Here is a 19,275-nt window from a genome sequence, read left to right as displayed (position 1 = left end):
TAGCATCATCATACAACATTCATGCAACAATAAACAAACATGCTCAACGGGGCGATATAACCATCAAGCTCCTGAAACGTAGATTTCACAAGTTTCCTTCCTCCTTTCAGCATGAATTAAACATATACATATAAAGTGGAAGTTTTAAAAAATATTGCAACACTTAGATACTTCTCAAAATACTTCACATAATACATTCGTACTCTTAACAATCAAATTACCTACATTCAATTATAGAAAGCTACCACCTAAGGTAATTAAACTAGCATGCATACATAATCAAACGACTCCTACAAGTATTAATTCCTAAAGTTCCGTGTGGTGACTTATTTGGATGACACGTGCCCTTATGTTAGCATTTCAACACAAATAGCGTGTCTAAAAATATTGATTTTCTCCAATTAGATCCTATTTCATATAAAAGTAGGGTTAGAATTTGAATCAGAAGGAAAATAGGGAAACATATGTCGAACATGACGAAAACGAGCTTCCATGCGCTGAGACAAGCTCACTCATAGGTTCCATGCGTGACTACCGCGTGTGCGTGCTTTTCTGTAGCCGCAGGTCGTGTGGTGGTTCAGGTGGACAGCAGGTACTGGGTCGGCTGAGGAGGCGGGTCGGATTGACACTGTTGCGGACGCGTGTCGCTGAAAGGCTGGAACCTTGTTGCTCTAATAGCATTTGAAGCGTTTTCGGTGGTTATCAGCGCATGGGAGACGTCTCGCCGGTTGACACGTGGCACGCCATCACCTTCTCAATCCTTCTAACAGAAAAGTGGGTTTCCGATTAGTTTTTCGACGTTCTTCTCATTTTTTTATCTCCCGATTTCTAACCCAAACTAAAATGATTTCTTCATCAAAGTTTTAGATCGTTCTACAAACTATGTGCTAGTATTTTTTCTTGATTTTTTCTTAACCATACGACGAGTTACGAGCGTCGGAAGGAGGTTCGTTAACATCATTACTGTTCTTGGAAAGATTCTCAAATCTCAACGTTTCGTCTGATTTTCTTTACGAAATCAGCAGCGGATCTTCTCTATATGAAGATAACAAACTTTAGCACTCTATTTTCAAAGGAAAATCTCATATCTGAAGAGGAACGTTCGAGATCTTACCTTGCGGATCTTGACCGAAGATGGAACATCAACTACACGAGTCCTCCTCTTCTTCAAGAAGGCTTTCCAGTGGGTAAGTCTTGGTCGAGAGTGGACTTTGATGATGGTTCTCCGACGAGAAGTCCAACAGTTTACTTTTCCTTCTCAAGTTTTTCTCTCAACTTTCTTTCTCACACTTTTTTCTTTTGCACGTGCTCTATGGAAGATCCTCAAGACCCCTTTAATGGGCTGAGGGGCAAAATGTCTCTTTTACCCCTTTGACTTTGATCGACTTTATTTTTTTTTATAACGTTACAAACTCTCCCTCCTTAGAAACTTTCGTCCCCGAAAGTTGGTATCTCTTGGAAGCATTCAGGATAGGCTCTCCTTACCTCATCTTCCTATTCCCAGGTTGCCTCCTCGTCTCGATGGTTACCCCATGCAACCTTCACCAAGGGAATGACTTTGTTGCGCAGACGCCTAGTATCTCGAGCCAAAATTTTGCTAGGTCTTTCCTCGTAGGACAAATTTTCTCGAAAAGGAAGCGTTTCGTGTTCGATCACATGAGTAGGGTCTAGGTGTACTTTCGCAACATAGACATGTGGAACACATTGTGAACAATAGCAGGTTCGGTGGTAGAGCAATCCTACTCTTTTTAAAATCTCGAAAGGGCCTATAAAGCTTGGGATTAACTTTCCCTTCTTTCCAAACCTCATCACCCCTTCATAGGGCTACCTTTAGGAACACATGGTCACCTACCTTGAACTCGAGTTCTCTTCTACGCAAATCTGCATAACTCTTCTGTCTGCTATGTATGGTGAGAAATCTTTGCTTAATTTTCTACACTACTACATTGGTGACCTGAACCAACTCTAGTCCCAGTAGTTGCTCCGTACCTACTTCTTCCCAAAATATCGGTGTTCGACACCTACGCCCATATAGTGCCTCAAAACGGGCCATCTGAATGGTCACTTGATAACTATTATTGTAAGCAAATTTTATCAATGGTAGATGTTCGCCCCAGCACCCAACGAAATCCATGACACATGCTCGCAACATATCTTCAAAGATTTGGTTAAGTCTTTCGGTCTGTCTGTCCGTATGAGGATGAAATATTGTACTAAACCTTAACTGATTTCCCAATAATTTTTGGAGGCTTTTCCAAAACTAAGAGGTGAACCTAGTGCCCCAATCAAATACTATGGACACCAGTATACCATGCAGGCATACTATCTCTCTAATATACCGTTGAGCCCACCAATCCACACGATATATGGATTTGCCTGGGATGAAGTGAGCTATCTTGGTAAATCTGTCAACAACTACCCAGATTATGTTGAAACTTTACTTGGTCTTGGGCAAACCTGAGATAAAATCCATACAAACTTCTTTCTATTTCTATTGAGGGACCTTCAAGGGCTATAGCAATTCTGCTAGGCGTTGTCTCGGGTCCTTCACCTGCTGGCAGGTCAAGCATCGACTTACTAAATCTGCTATGTTCTTCTTCATCTCTGGCCACCAATAACATGTTGGGGAATAAACTTAAATGAAAAGAAAACAAAAAGAAAAAAGGTATTTTGATTTTGTTAAATTTAGTAAGGCTTTTGAAATTTGAGTCGTAAGAAAGAAAATACTAAAGATTTTGAACATAGATGACACATTGCACAGCTCTGGCCAAAATTCCTTTGGCATCCTTTTGCTCTTGAGCATTAACCGAACCATGTCGAGAATGGTCCGATTTTTCTCTTGGCCACACCATTTTGTTGAGGGGTGTATGATGCGGTTAGAAATCGCCTTATGCCTTGCTCCTCGCAATACTCCATGAAAGTCGTCGAAGTATACTCGCCACCTCTATCGAATCGTACAACATTGATGTGTCTACCGGTTGCCTTCTCCACCATCACTCTAAACTTTTTGAACACCTTGAATGCCTCGAATTTTTCTTTCAGAAAGTAAACCCAAGTTTTTCGTGAGTAATCATCGATAAAGGAAATGAAATACCTTTTACTGCTGAAAGACTCAGGAGTAATTGATCCACATATATCTGAATGAATCAACTCGAGAGGTTGTTTAGCCCAAAATTCAGCCTTCTTTTAAATTGAGGTTCTCACATGCTTGCTGAGCACGCATTCTTCACAAAAATTTTCTTCGTAGTCGATGTTGGGTAGCCCATGCACCATATTCTTCTTTGCTAACTCTTTTAGGCCGCCATGATGTAGGTGACCAAAGCGGAGATGCCATAGTGATACCTTGTCTTCTACGTCGACTCGCAAACAATTTTCTCGTATGCTTCTTAAATTCAGTTTTTATATTCGATTTCTTCCTATCTAGACTCGAGCAACCAAACGCCCTTGCTTGTCTTTCAGGTGTAGTAGGCGGTCTTTTAAGAATATCGAGTAACCTTTCTCTGTGAGTTGCCCCATAATCAATATGTTGGTCTTGAGGTCTGGTACGTAATAAAAATCTTGGATTGACTCTATTAAACCATCCTTTTGCAAGAAATGTATCATACCTCGGCCTTTGACCTCCACCTTTGAGGCATCTCCAAATGACACATGACCATCTTCAATATTTTGCATCTCTTTGAATAGGTACTCGTGACCACCATATGGTTGCTTGCCCTTGAGTCGAGGTACCACAAAGTGTCATTGTTGATGTTGTATTCATTTTGGGCCATCAAGAGAATACCTCCATTTGTTACATTTTCCAAGGCTAGGTTGGTTGTTCTTCCACCTTTTTATCAGCTCGAAAATCTTTTGTAAAATGACCCACTCTACCACAATTGTAGCATTTTTCGGAGTTACAATCATTCACATAGGCTCGAGTGTCCCTTCTCCTTATAGTATCCTTCATGGCTGCTGCCTTGATCACCACGACCATTTCCACGACTTCCACGGCCATGACCTCTGCCTTGAAAATTTTGAGAGTGGAGTATCTTTTCATCTTTGATTGACGCCTTGGTTTGAAGTGCTTGATCGAGTGTTTCCTCCTTCTTCTTCTTACGTTGCTCGTGTGCCTCGAGTGAATCGATGAGCTCGTCGACTGTGAATGTCGCTAGGTTCTTTGACTCTTCTATCGCAGATGCAACATTCTCAAAGTTGTTGGTTAATAATGATCTCAAAATCTTCTCCACAACCCGCGTCTCTGCTAACATTTTTCCGTTTCGGTGGAGTTGGTTTCCCACGGTCTGTACACCCGTGATGTAGTCAGATACACTTTCTGACTCCTTCATCTTCATGCTCTCCCACTCGCCAAAAGTGTCCCACACTTCTTTTAAAGTAGTTGCATTGGCAATCTTCTCAAAGTCTGACTCGTCAACGGCTCGGAACAACATGTATAATGTCATCTTATCCTTTGATCACACCTCTTTTAACGCTTTATTTTGTGTCGCCGTACAACCTGTAGTATCTTTTGGTTCTTCGAAACCTTTTTACAACCACCTCCCATGCATCTTGAGAACCGAAAAGAGCTTTCATTTGAATGCTCAAATTCTCGTAGTTTGTTTTCGTTAGTCGCGGTAGCGGCATTTGACCCATCACATACGTCATTGGCTCTGATACCAATTTGTGAAATAATTCTCACGTATTTGTGAAAGAGATGTCAAAGTGGAGAGACAAAGACCACTGAGTTTATCTGGAAAAAAAACCTCTTTTATTCCTTCTCTATTTTTTCTTTTTCTTTGCCCTGACTTTACAATAGAAAAACAACTTATTTATAAGTTTTTCTAAAACTAATTATAGCTATGAGAATGCCACCCATAAACACCCACTATTCCTATAATGGCTCTTGGCCTTTTCTTTCGTAACTTTTCAATTTAAAATCTACTAATAAATAGCTAAAAAGGACATTTAATGTTTATTCAACACTCCTATGTAAATAGGTACTTGAGGCTCTTGTGATCAGTGAATACTTGAATTTTCTCTCCATACAGATAATGTCGTCATGTTTTCAGTGCAAACACCACTGCTACTAACTCGAGGTCATGAGTCGAATAGTTTCGTTCATATTCCTTCAGTTGTCTAGAAGCGAGCTATCATCTTACCCTTTTGCAAGAGCATGCACCCTAGACCTTTTCCTGATGCATCGTTGTACACCACTACATTCCCTGATCCATCTGGAACTATGAGGACTGGTGTCGTCACCAATCTCTCCTTGAGTTCTTGAAAGCTCTATTCACAAGCTGATGTCCACACAAAGGGTTTGCCCTTCTTGGTTAACTGAGTTAGCGCCGAAGATATTTTGGAGAAATCCTAGACAAATCTTCTGTAATATCCAGCTAGTCCTAGAAAACCCGTACTTCAGTGACTGTGGTCTGCCTTGGCCACTTCATTACTGCCTCTATCTTAGCTAGGTTCACTGTGATTCCTCTGCTTGACACCACATGACCCAAAAACGCTACCTCAGATAGTCAAAACTCGCACTTGGAAAACTTGTCGTACAGTCACTGGGTTCTCAATATGGTCAGAACTTTTCTCAAATGCTCTTCGTGCTCTACCTCTGACTTAGAGTACACCAAAATGTCGTCAATAAACACTATAACAAAAGTGGGTTCATTTGTTCCATGAAGACGACTGGTGCATTGGTAAGGCAGACATGACGAGAAACTCGTAATGTCCATAACGACTTTTGAAGATCGTTTTGGGTATATCCTCTTCTCTTATTCTCATTTTATGGTACACTAACCTCAAATCAATTTTGGAGAAAACCGTTGCTCCCTGTAGTTGATCAAATAAGTCATCAATTCTCGGGAGAGGGTACTTATTCTTTATGGTGACCTTGTTCAGCTCTCTATAGTCTATACACAGACGCAAGGATCCATCCTTCTTTTTGACAAACCGAACAGGGGCTCCCCAAGACGATACACTAGGTCGTATGAAACTCTTATCCAACAGCTCTTGTTCCTTCAATTCCCTGAGTTCTGCCGGCATCATTCTGTAGGGTACCTTGGAGATCGGTGTAGTTCTTGGTTCTAAGTAAATTCCAAAGTCAACTTTCCTAACTAGGGCAAACTTGGCAAATCCATTGGGAAAACATCAACGAACTCCCTGACAATGTATACTGATGAGACTGTCTGTTCATTACTACTGTCCAAGGTCACACTGGCTAAAAATGCACTTGCACCACAGCAGATCATCTTCCTAGCCTTTAGTGTCATTATGACGCTTGGGTTTCTTTCGAAACCCTTATATGTAAAACTATTCCCTGACGGGAGTTTAAGAGTAACTATTCCAGTTTCACAATCTATTAGAGCGCGATTCTCGCCTAGCCAATCCATACCCAAAATGACATCAAAGTCTTGCATACTTCACACCATTAAAGCAGCTTCTATGACATGTCCCGACACTGTCACACTAACTCCTTTAACCCTATGAGTAGCCATCACTAGCTTGTGAGCAGAGGTGGACACTGATAGGATGGTCTCCAAGGGTTCTTTTTCTAGGTGTGCTAACTCAAGAATTCTTCAGACACAAATGAGTGTGTAGAACCCGAATCAAATAATACATAAGTCAAATGACCAAAGATGGGTAATGTACCTGTAACAACTGTGTAAGGCGCGTTCGATTGCCTGCCTGTGGTTGCATGGGCTACAGCTTGCCCCTGCTGCTGTTGGGCACCCTGAGCCCTTTGATTCTTTATTGCAGGTTGGATAGTGTTATCATCTCTCCTCTGAGGATAGTTTGCTGCAAAGTACCCTGTTTGGCCACAACTGTAGCATCCATCAGTTCCTAGTCGGCATTCCCCTAGGGGAGGGCGCTGACGCTTAGAACAGATTCTTGTTCTGTCCTAAGGCTCTTCCTCGATTAATAATGCCTCCACGGGGCGGCCTGCCAGTTCTTGGAAGGTTTCAGTTTATCTTTTTTCCTTGAGCTCCTGTGTGAGGTATTTGGGCTAATCTTGACTCTAATTTGTCAATACAAGGCATATCAATGAGGGTCGCCATTTTCAGGGCTTCTATATAATCTGTGGATGCCTCAGATGCCACATAACCTCTAATGTCCTCCCTTAGACCAGAGATAAAACGTTCAGCCTTAAACTCTTCAATGCTGACAAATATTGGAGAGAATCTTGCCAATCTATTGAATTCTAAAAAATAATCTTCCACGGATTTGTCACCCTACTTAAGTTCCAAGAACGCTGCCTGCAATTTCATTCCGGCAGTGACTGATAGTATTTGCGGAAGTAGGCTTCTTTGAACTGACACCAAGTGATAGACTTTCCATGTGGTGCAATAATTTTTTGAGCGCCCTTCAACCAAAAATGAGCCTCTCCCTTTAACATATAAGTTCCGAAATGGACCTGATATTCCAGCAGAAAGCTCATGAAAAATAAGGTTGTTTCCCTAGTCTCGAGCTAGGTTTCTGCTGCAACAGGATCTATTTTACCACGTCAAAGGAAGGTGGGTTATGCCTCTGGAAGTCTTTCAGATAACGAGACTCCACAATCATAGTCCCTGAGTCTCTAATCCCTTGTAATGTTTTTTGTTGCATTTTTCTTTGTTGTATTGCCTGTTGCATTGTCGCCTGGCTAGCCACCATCGTCTGAGTCATCTGAGTTTGATTTTCCATAGAGGTTAACATAAATGCCTATAGCACATCCGTAGTGAGATTAGTTGTTTGCTGGCTAGGTAGAACCTCTATATTATTGGTGGGCATCGGTGGGACCGCCTCAGGAAAAGTAGAGTCTGCGTCAGGTAAGTCTTGAGTCATCGCTCTCCTTCGACTCATTCCTGATCTTGGTGCCCGTGGTATAGGACTCTCGTTCCATTGGGGCATTTCACCAACTACCTCTTGAGGTTTAGGTTTAGGTTGTTCCACCCCAGGTGATGGGACATCAGTGTCCTAAGCGACTCTTCTTCTTCCCCTTCTGGGTCTAGACCCGAGATAGGGTCCATATCTCTTTAGTGCCATTAACTACCACAATAGAAAAATTGTGGTTACACTTCATTCAAAGCACATCCTCTAAAAAAATGTGCAATTATAACACAACAAACAGTCATGATAAATTCTCTACCTAACAACTTAGCTCTTGACTTCGCAATTCAAATCTGTGATATTGTCTGGTCACGAGCGGCACGTGATTGATGGGCGTGTCACAGAGGTTACGACTCTCTAACCTAGGTGTCCACAGGACCTATTTACTTGTGTTGTGCTACCAAATTTGTCAAGACCCAATATTTAACCACAAGTCATGACTCAAAATGACTATGACATGTAGTGTGTAGGCATGAAATTAAAAGGAAATTATCATTTCAAAAATCAATCATATATTTCATAAAAAAGCGTTATAAACTCAAAAAATCCATATATGACTAGTTTTATTTTGACAATGGAAGAAAACATGAAGGATAAAATGTACTAATAAGTAAGACCGCACTCATGCCCCAGGACATGCTTTTCTTTGTGACAATCCACATCCCTCAACGAGCCCTTTCTTGACCCAACGCCTCACGTATCTGAAAAAGGAAGATATAACAAGGATGAGTGTAAAATTATACTCAGTAAGCCACCTACTTGTAGGCTTTTATCGCATCCTAATCTTAATAGACTTCCACGGTCTTTTCTTTGGCTCTAGAACATCTAGTTCTGATCTTAGCTCCTTGGGGCTTGCCCCCTGGGGCTTCTTTGGTTCTTCGTCCCTTCATTTAAACCCTAAGAGTTCCCTTATGCCAACCTATGTTTGATTGGTGCCCTACGAGTAGCTACCTCGGCATGGCTATGAGACTGCCTAGTGTCTTACTTAGGAAGTGAGTTGCAACCCCCTAATCCCATGGTAATCCCCCTATTTTGGGGAAGGCTACCTCCCCCTATCCCATCCATCTAAATGGTCAGTTACGACGTGGGTCTCCCATTCCTTTCAGCATGAATTAAACATATACATATAAAGCGGAAGTTTAAAACAATATTGCAACACTCAGATACTTCTCAACATACTTTGCATAATACATCCGTACTCTTAACAATTAAATTACCTACATTCAATTATAGAAAGCTACCACCTAAGGTAATTAATTAAACTAGCATGCATGCATAACCAAACAACCCCTACAAGTATTTCTTCCTAAAGTTCCATGTGGCGACTTACTTGGATGATGTATGCCCTTACGTTAGCATTTCAACACAAATAGCGACCCAATTATATCCTATTTCATATAAAAGTAGGGTTAGAATTGGAATCGTAAGGAAAATAGGGAAAACATGAGTCGAAGGGACGAATACGAGCTTACACGTACTAGCCACACGCCGGGACAAACTCACTCACAGGTTCCACACACAAGTGCCACACGTGCGTGCTTTTCGGTAGCTGCAAGTCGTCGATTCGATTCAGGTGTGGTGGTTCGAGTGGACCGTGGGTACCGGGTCGGTTGAGGACGCGGGTCGGGTTGACGCTGCCATGTATGCATGTCACTGAAAGGCGGCATTTGACACGTGTCTGCTGGGTATCGGCGCACGGGAGACCTCTCACCGATTAACACGTGGCACCCGTCGCATTTTCTCCTCCCAACAGAAAAGTGGGTTTCCGATTAGTTTTTTGATAGTCTTCTCATTTTTTTATTTCCCGATTTCTAATCCAAACTGAAATGATTTCTTCATCAATTTTTTAGATTATTCTACAAACTATGTGCTAGTATTTTTTTTCTTGATTTTTGCTTAACCATATGACGAGTTATGAGCGTCGGAAGGAGGTCCATTAACATCCTTACCGTTCTTGGAAAAATTCTCAGATCTCAACGTTTCGTCCGATTTTCTTCACGAAATCATCGGCGGATCTTCCCTAGATGAAGATAGCAAACTTTAGCACTCTATTTCCAAAGGAAGATCTCAGATCTGAAGAGGAACGTTTGGGATCTTACCTTGCGGACTTTTATCGAATCTTGACGGAAGATGGAATCTCAACTACACGAGTCCTTCTTTTCATCAAGAAGACGTTTCAGTGAGTTAGTCTTGGTCGAGAGTGAACTTTGATGATGGTTCTCCAACGAGAAGTCTGGCGATTTACTTTTCCCTCTCAAGTTTTTCTCTCAACTTTCTTTCTCACACTTTTCTCTTTTGGTGAGTGCTCTATGGAAAATCATCAAGACACCTATAATGAGTTGAGGGGCAAAATATCCCTTTTGTCCCTCTGCCTTTGACCGACTTTTTATTTTCTTTTTCTTTTTCTTTTTTTTTTTTTTATAGTCTTACAAACTCTTGCTTTTCCTCTACCTCCTTCTCCTTGGGATCCATTAGTCCTAGGTCTTCCTCTTAGTGCCATGGTTTAAAAGAACTTTTAGGGTTACTTCTAGGTGTGTCATAGTAGGTCTATCTTAAATAAGCCACCCTAATCATGCAACCATAGCTTATAAAACTTAATGCATACTTGAATTTGCTTCTAAACATATTTGGAGTCTTAGAGGTTTACTTTCGCAGTCACGGTAGTGTGTTTCTCGAGTTAGACCATAAAGATAAGGTGACTCAATCTACATAACCTATAACAATGTTGCTCTGATACCAATCTGTCACGATCCAACTTTCAAAGGTTCTCAAAGTATGAACCATGACTGGGCTAACTAAAGGTGATAAAATTTAACAAAGAAAATTTTAAAACATAAAAGCACAAATAAATTATACTTGCAAAGTCCAAAACAAAGTTTAATTTAAACACATCGGTCAACAAAAATAACAATGATTAACATAATAATAATGGAGGTTCTGGTTCCCTACGTTCTGATCTCCATGGCTCCAGCTCCAAATTGGCTACCAGTTCCTAATTACCCGAACAACATGGAATACATGAAGTGAGTATAAGACTCAACAAGTAGCCTGCTTGTAGGCTCTTAATCGTGTCCATAGTGGATGCTAAGGTATGGTTTCTTGACTTGTAGTCACGAGTCATGTCACATAGTCTATTTGGTAGTTGTCCCTAATATGTCCCTAGACTACTCCTCATGAAAAATTTAAAAGGTCACATGTCAAGTGAACATCATGAACGTGAACATGTCATTATGTGAAAAATGTGGACAGGACATCCTAAAACATGAGTAGGAGAAGCCTAAAATAACATTGGGCAGGGTAACTTGCTAAAACATGGCATACATCCTGAAATAACATGATGGCATTTTATCTAGGTAAGGAAAATATGGAAATATGAACATGACACTTGATAAGAAAAATATGGCACAGAGTGTCACAATCGCGCTTTTCTTGTGATATGTACAAGTGATTATGCTACACTCATTCTTACCACCAAGTGATTTAGCCAATTCAAATTTGTGTCACCTCTAGCTTGACAACGTATACCCAAACCTCTAACCCCGATTGAGAAGAAATTTTTAGAAAACGGGGCATTGAGATTTTCAAAAGAGAGTTAGAAAGAAATAATGAAAGCAAGGTTGAAAGTAATGTTATAGACTAGATGAAAGGCAATGCAACTGACTTAAATAGTTTACAACTCTTGGTAGGAAGAATTGATGTCTAGTTGCATCTACTTATAGTGTATTTTGAGGCATTTTAATTCTATCAAGCATAGACATGGATTTCCCAAACCGTCATACTCTTAAAAAATATAAAGAGAAAGTTGTACATCATAAAAGCAGTAAATGAAAGTGATAAAACATTACAACATGAAGGGTACAGCATGCAACGACATGCGACCATGGATAACACGCTCTAAACAAACATGATCGTAATATAGAGCATCTAAGTTAGATGAGGAAAACATGACAAACATGATCGTAATATAGAGCATCTAACTTAGATGAGGAAAACATGAAATCATGATTCAGTTTAGGTGGGAAGTTAAGGATCACTTACAAATAGCACTTCCAAATCTTAAGTGTCATGGTGGGATTAGAGCCTGAGTGGTGAATTCTTGAATGCTTACTTTCTTGGTATGATTCTTGTCCTTAGAGCGTCCCCTAGGTTCATAGGTTTTTGTACTACATCCGTAAGGATTTTTTCTTAAAACTTGAGCCACAACCATGGCATATGACTTGTAATCCCTAATCCAAGTAACTCTTGTCTTGAATGCGAAATATGTTTTGGTTTTGGTTTCTTGTTTGTTATCCCTTAAGACTCTCCCCTGTGATAATTGTACAAGACATGAGCCTAAAAGCCTATGTCTTAATTCAAACTAGTGTTCAAATTTTGGATTCAACCTATGGTGACTCAGACATCCCCTTGGATTAAGATCGAGATTTAGCATTATGGTGGCTCCAACATTTCTTTGGATTGGGATCCAAATTTGACCTATAATTATCCCGACATGTCCTTAGGTTAAGATTTAGATTTGACATCTTTATGGCCCCGACATTCTCTTGTGTCCCTCGCGGCATAGCCTAAGTCATAAAATCATGAAATACCATGAAAAACCTAGAGTAGCTTAAGGCGTGTGATGAGTCTAGGTACACTAGAACCTTGCATCCTTTGTGTCCTAGCCAGGCTTCAGGCTTGGGTTTTGCCATCTTCGCATGGTTCTTATACTTGGAGCATCATTTTAGGTTCTTAGGTTTTTGAGTTCGAGCTTTTAGAGTTATTTCTTAAGATTTGAAGCACAAGCAAGACATAATTCATAACATGTAGCCCTAATCCGTATGAATCATAAATATATAACCTTCATAAGTCTTTCATAAAATCATCAATAATAATCCTACATCGTGCTATATCACTGGGTGTTTATTAAGTTATGAATTCTTATAAAGGAGTCATTAAGGTGTTGAAACTAATAATAGCTAATAATAGAATTTGAATTAGTTACGGAAGAGGAGGAGGTGAATTCAAATTCATCCACAAAATCATCCACAAATATCTCCACAAAAATCTCAACCAATTCCGAGAATCCCCCTATAAAAGGACCTCCCTCCCCATCACTCAAATCACTCCATCACTCAAATCACTCCTCCTCTCAATCTCAATTCAGTTTTCTATTGTCACCAACAACTGGTATCAGAGCGATCTTGCAGCAGCAAAAATGGCAGCAGAAAAATAAGTTGAGAACTACGTTCAGCCCGCCATCCCGATGTTCAACGGTCATTATGATCATTGGGCGATGTTGATGGAAAATTTTCTCAGATCAAAGGAGTTCTTTGATATGGTGGAAACAGGTTATGAAGAGCCAAATGAAGGCGAGGTACTCTCAGCTGATCGACAGCAACTGTTGGCAGCATCGAAGTTGAAGGACCTGAAGGTCAAGAACTATTTATTTCAGTTCATTGATAGGACTATCTTGGAAACAATGCTTTAGAAGAAGACATCCAAAGAAATTTGGGACTCTATGAGGAGAAAGTATCAAGGTTCAACGAGAGTAAAACGTGCTCAACTACAGGCAGTTAGGAGAGACTTTGAAATTCTTCAAATGCAAAAGGGAGAAACAGTGAATGATTATATTGGCAAGGTTATAAGTCTTGCAAGTAAAATGAGGATGCATGGTGGTTCAATCACAGATGTTGCGGTCGTAGAAAAGATTTTGCGATCACTAACACCAAAGTTCGATTACATTGTATGTTCTATCAAAGAAGCAAACAATGTCGAGGAAATGCAAATAGATGAACTCCAAAGCTCCCTGTTAGTACATGAGCAGAGGCTCAATCGTACAAGTGCAATAGAGGAGATGACAGCCTTAAAGATATCCACACCAAGTGAAATTTCAAGCTCTAGAGGTAGAGGGCAAAGAAGAGGCAGAGGTCGTGAGAGAGGCAGTCGAGAAAGAAGTGGAGATGTTGGCAGGTCAGCAGACCTAGTCAGAAATGATTATGACAACAAAGGCAAGAGACACTTTGACAAGTCTAAGGTGGAATGTTACAGATGTGGACGCCTTGGACATTACAAAAATGAATGCTATACCAGGCTCCAAAAGGAGAAAAGAAATCAATCCAATTTTGTGGAGAGAAGAGAAGAAGAAACATTATTAATGTCATTCCATGCTATGAAGGTTGCAGATCAAGGTGTATGGGTCGTAGACTCTGGATGCAGCAATCATATGACAGGTTGTAAGGAATTCTTCTCAACTTTAGATGAAAATTTTCATACTACGGTCTCTCTTGGCAACAATTCATCTCTCCAAGTGATGGGGAAAGAAACCGTAGATATCAAGACTAGAAATGACTTTGTAGAGTCTATTTCTAATGTATTCTACATTCCTGATCTGAAGGCCAACTTACTTAGTATCGGCCAGTTACAAGAAAAGGGGTATGTGATCACATTCCAAAATGATGAATGTGAAATTTATGACTCCAAAAGAGGATCGATTGCTAAGATGAAGATGACCACCAACCGCCTATATCCGTTGACGTTAAATATCGTTGCCAAAAGTTTGATGGTGAAGAAAGAAGATACCACTTGGCTTTGGCATTTTAGGTATGGTCATCTACACTTCAAAGGATGAAAGACGTTGTCCTCAAAGAAGATGGTAACTGGGTTGCCAGATATTACTCCACCAACGGAAATTTGCGAGAGCTGTGTAGTAGCAAAACATGAAAGAAACTCTTTTCCATCTGGAAAATCAAGAAGAGCTCAAGCAATTTTGGAGTTGATTCATTCAGACATATGTGGTCTCATCTCTCCTGCATCAAATGGTAACAAGAAATATTTCATGACCCTCATCGATGATTTTAGTCGAAAAACATGGACTTATTTCTTGCACGCCAAATCAGAAGCCTTTGACTGCTTCAAAAAATTTTGTGCTACTATGAAAACCAAAACTGGAAGAAGAGTCAAGATTTTAAGAACTGACAGAGGTGGAGAATTCTGCTCGAAAGAGTTTATTCAATTTTGTGAAGAGAAGGGCATACGGAGGCAATTAACAACAGCATATACACCACAACAAAATGGTGTGGCCAAAAGGAAAAACAGGACCATTCTGAACATGGTTCGAAGTTTACTAAATAAAGGAGAAGTCCCGAAGGAATTCTGGCCAGAAGCTGTTGTGTGGTCCGTTCACATTCTCAATCGGAGCCCTACCTTTTCTGTTAGAGATATGACTCCACAAGAAGCATGGAGCGGAAGAAAACCTGCAGTAGACCACTTTAGAATCTTTGGGTGCATAAAGTTCGAAGTGTGTGTTCCTTGGAGTAAGCGAGACTTCTAAGGCATACAAGCTCTACGATCCTTTGACAAAGAAGGTGGTGGTGAGTCGTGATGTAGTCTTTGACGAAAATAAGACTTGGACATGGGAAGAAAAGTTCACTATGAATCAGCAGATTCCTGTAGATCTTGAAAAAGAACAAACTGAAGCTCCTATTCAGCCTCACTATGAGCATGGAGAGAGCTCATCACAAGCTCAACAAGAAGAACCAGTAGAAGAAGATCATGATCATAATCAAAGACATCCAAGAACAAGAAAAAGACCAAACTGGATGATTGATTATGAGATGGATTATGAATCAAGTGATAGTGGTTATTTTGCATTCTTTATGGATAGTGATCCAATTGTCTATGAAGAAGCAGTAAAAGAGAAGAAATGGAAGGAAGCTATGGACAGTGAAATCAAATCCATAGAGAAGAACAAGACTTGGGAGCTCACTGATCTTCCTAGAGGGCAGAAAACAATCGGAGTAAAATGGGTTTTCAAAACCAAGTTGAATGAAAACGGTGAGGTGGATAAGTACAAGGCGCGACTTGTTGCAAAAGGATACAAGCAAAAGTATGGAATTGATTATAAGGAGGTATTTGCACCAGTGGCACGTCAAGACACTATCAGGCTCATAATTTCTATTGCAGCACAGAAATCTTGGCCTATTTATCAACTTGATGTGAAATCAGCCTTCTTACATGGAGAGCTTCAAGAGGAAGTATATGTGGAGCAACCAGAAGGTTTTGTTCAAAAAGGCAAAGAGGAACAAGTATACAAGTTGAAGAAAGCTTTGTACGGTTTGAAGCAAGCTCCGAGGGCATGGTACAGTCGCATTGATTCTCATTTTGAAAAGATGAGATTCACTAAATGCCCGTATGAACATACGTTGTATGTGAAAACTGAAAAGGGAGGTAACATTATCATTATTTGCTTATACGTTGATGATTTAATATTTACTGGCAATAATGAAGAAATGTTTGAATTTTTTAAGAAGAGCATGATGAAGGAATTTGAAATGACAGATCTTGGCTTGATGAGATATTTTCTTGGAGTAGAAGTTACTCAAACTCCCGCAGGTAACTTTATCTGTCAGAAGAAGTACGCTCAAGAATTACTTGAAAGATATAAATTGGATGAGCGCACATTTGGAACTCCATCAGAATTGGGTTTAAAGTTGCACAAGGACATTGACGGGCGAGAGGTTGATAATAGGTACTTCAAACAAATTGTGGGAAGTTTGATGTACCTAACTTCAACAAGACCAGACATCATGTATGCGGTTAGTATGATAAGTCGTTACATGGAGCATCCAACGGAAAAACATCTCAATGCAGCAAGAAGGATACTTCGTTATGTGAGAGGAACCTCTGATTTGGGGGTATTCTACAAAAAAGGAGATGATCCGAAGATAGTTGGCTATACAGATAGCGACTATGCAGGTGATATAGACAATCGTAAAAGTACTTCAGGAAGTATTTTCTTGATGAGTTCAGGAGCTATTTGCTGGTTTTCAAAGAAGCAACCTATTGTAATACTCTCAACAACAGAAGCAGAATTTATGACAGCAACAGCATGCTCGTGCCAAGCAATTTGGTTAAGAAAAATGCTTGAAATTCTTAATCAGAAGCAACCAAGTGCGACGGTTATATATTGTGATAATATGTCTACTATTAAGTTGTCTAAAAATCCTGTGTTGCATGGAAGGAGCAAGCACATCGATGTTCGATTTCATTTCTTGCGTGATTTGTGTAAAGAAGACATTATTGAACTCAACTTTTGCCGAAGTGATGAACAAATCGCAGACCTATTCACAAAGCCCTTGAAACAACCATTGTTCGAGAAGCTCAGAAGAAAGATGGGGATATGCAAAATCCAAGATGTATATCAAGAAGATGAAATGAAGTCCTAAACTGATTTCCGCAGAATTCAGTTTAAGGGAGGGTGTTGAAACTAATAATAGCTAATAATAGAATTTGAATTAGTTACGGAAGAGAAGGAGGAGGTGAATTCAAATTCATTCACAAAATCATCCACAAAAATCTCCACAAAAATCTCAACCAATTCCGAGAATCCCCCTATAAAAGAACCTCCCTCCCCATCACTCAAATCACTCCTCCTCTCAATCTCAATTCAGTTTTCTGTTGTCACCAACATAAGAGTAGTCGTCTTCTTTATGAGTCATGGTTTATACCCCAAACATGTTCCAATATCCTTGAAATCTTACATTATCATCCATAATTGATAAATGGTTCTCTATAAAGTTTCATAATATTTAGATTCCAATTAGTTCTTGAAAACATCATAATGTTATATTAGGGGTATTTTGATCATTTACTACCCAAATCAAGATTCGATAATAAACAAGCTCCAATTGTTTTGAAGTCTCGTATAGTCCTGGAAAACCTTAAAATTAGGCCTCATGTAAAATCTTAAGTCCCTTGGAGTTCATTTAGGCCTTGGAATAGCTTATAGACATTGTTAAGGAGTGTGTGTGGTGAAGTTACTTGTTTTAGTTCATGGCCTTATAGGGTAGCATCTTGATACTTAACTTTTATGGCTAACCCTATGTATAATATAAAGGCTTGTAACACTCTTTTCATGTAGTATAATGTAAAGTTTGTGACCCTAAAGTAAGCCTAAGACATGTTTGCGTCATTCTCATGAGATTTTAAGTTAAAGAAAATTACCATAAGGGTCATGTAGTTCAAACCCATTGGAGTTCATTAGGTACATGTAGTCTTAAGGTTCGAACTAATAGGGACAATTTGGCTATTTACCACCAAACTCTTAGTTTGAGCCCCAAATATAAATTAATGGTGGTAAAATTTTTCTTTAAGGCGAGTAAAATTTCATATCGTTTGTAGGTCATGACACGTTATAGGCATTATTTTTTTTTNGGCTTTTTTTTTTTTTTTTTTTTTCGCCTTAATCTTGGTTTTGGCTCTAAATATATTCCAATGGCTTCAAAACTTTGTATAGTCATTAGAAATCATAAAATAAGGATTCTTATATAATTTTATATCATTTGGGGTCATAGTATGCTATATAGGGGCATTTTGGTCACTTTACACCCATTTTTTGGTTTAGTCCCTTGACATTATCCAATGACCATTATAATTCTTATATAACTTTACTATGTCATATTAGGCCTTGTATTACAATTTCATAAGCAGTAGAGTCCATTTAGTGTGTCATTTTAAAGTTACTTGATTCTCGAGCAAAACGTCCCATTTTAGTACTTAACACTCACTTCTTACCTCTTAACTTAATCCTTCCATTTCCTTTAAATATTAATTTCTTTAAGCTATGGGCAAGCGATTCCTAAGATTGGCTGCTTATCTTGCTTGGTGTTTAGGACCTCCATTCTCTGGATTTGGTATCCTCCTCCACTTTTGAAGTGTATTTGCAGGAACCAAAAAGATTTTTATGAAAAGCGGTCCAACATGGGGTTAATTGAGCTAAATTTTATCACATTTTTGCTTTAGGGATGACCGTGGTGGGTTCATATCGTCTTCTTCCTCCTTCCTCCTCAAGATGCAATTTTGTGGCTTGAAAGGGTCTGAAAAATGCTCCTCCATAGCCTTGGTTCCTTCATGGAATTTATAGATGGTGCTGCAGGGGAGAAGAAGAGATCAACCTTATACCCTCTCATACATCGTAGCATAAAATATTCATAGTCAAAATATTTCTGGAAGTCGTTTTTCTTGCCAGACCAAACCCATTTCAACTCTTTATTCCTCTCCTCCCTATCAAGCAAATACATGAGTTTTGGAAGGAAAAATTTACACAAAAATGTGTTTATTGGGCAACATGATAAACACCTCCTGACTTCTTCTTGAATGCCAAGGAAGTGGGTAAGGTCCAAGCATCTTATTACTACAATCATTCACCAACACAATCTCGACCTTAACCTTCAAATGAAACCTTTTGACGAGTAGCATTAAACGACCATCGACTCAAATTTAGTGATTTCGACTTAGGACAACAAGATAAGTGAACTTACCGTTGGAACGCTTTTGTGTTAAGTTGGAAGAATTGTATGTTATAATAACACGTATTATGTGGTATGTTTATCTACATTATTATTATTTTTTTTTTTTTTTTTTTTTTTTTTTTTTTTTTTTTTTTTTTTTTTT

Source organism: Cucurbita maxima, unplaced genomic scaffold (genome assembly GCF_002738345.1).
Source record: "Cucurbita maxima cultivar Rimu unplaced genomic scaffold, Cmax_1.0 Cma_Scf00067, whole genome shotgun sequence".
Lineage (NCBI taxonomy): Eukaryota > Viridiplantae > Streptophyta > Magnoliopsida > Cucurbitales > Cucurbitaceae > Cucurbita > Cucurbita maxima.
This window is presented reverse-complemented; position numbering follows the sequence as displayed.